The 681-nt window shown below is 39.4% G+C and overlaps 1 protein-coding gene across 2 annotated transcripts in view; it reads right to left on the bottom strand.

Moving 5' to 3' along the window:
* LOC115163069 (calpain small subunit 1) overlaps positions 1 to 315 on the bottom strand; it is a 5596-nt gene extending 5281 nt beyond the window's left edge. The window contains exon 1 of one of the 2 annotated variants that reach the window (XM_029714659.1): positions 207 to 315. The gene's annotated coding sequence lies outside the window, so the exon portion shown is untranslated. Of the gene's footprint in view, positions 1 to 37; positions 181 to 206 lie in introns of those variants that run through there. The other variant, XM_029714660.1, reaches the window with a different exon arrangement.
* Between the last annotated feature and the right edge of the window lie 366 nt (positions 316 to 681).

Genomic DNA, 681 nt, shown 5'->3' with positions numbered 1-681 from the left:
GTCCACCTGTAATAAAATATATATACAATTTGTCCACCTGTAATAAATGTGTTATTGGTGGGGCTCCCTCAGAAAACTGCAACCTCGCCTGTGTTGGTAAGCAGCACAAATAGTAACCTCTGCAGCAGATTTTAAAAGATTTTAAGTGACGAAGAAGGCAAAACAAACGTGAAACAGTCAGATAAACTTGTTAAGGAAATACTTACAGCGACCAATGCGTTGCTGAAGTCGACAAAGACTGATGTGCTGGCACTCCTACTATGTACAAAAACCAGCTTTACAAGTTAGTTTTCAACGCATCAGAGATGTTCGTATTCTACCTCGGTGATCAGCGCTTCACACCCCTGCCTAGGGAGCGCCATAGAGAAAGACAGGTTGTCAATGACTCTGGGTCCTATAATATGTAGGGCTATGATCAGAAGGACTGATATTTCCCTAATAATTATATTACGTATGATGAGACTTTTTAAAACCTTTTAATTACACATTTACTACACTTTTATTATGAATGATTCACATTGATTGAACGTAATGAGGGTACATCGGCCTTATGGTGTAATGTTAATGTTGAGCAGTGACGTGGGGGGCAAGGAGGTCACGGGGTGAAGGCATAAAGCCTTTTTATAACTTAATGTTAAACAGTATAAACGCACAGTAGTCCATGTTTCATAAAGTAACCTA

This window comes from Salmo trutta, chromosome 26 (assembly GCF_901001165.1).
Source record: "Salmo trutta chromosome 26, fSalTru1.1, whole genome shotgun sequence".
NCBI classification, from domain to species: Eukaryota; Metazoa; Chordata; class Actinopteri; order Salmoniformes; family Salmonidae; genus Salmo; species Salmo trutta.
The sequence above is the reverse complement of the archived record's forward strand: the minus strand, read 5'-3'. Positions and strand labels throughout refer to the sequence as shown.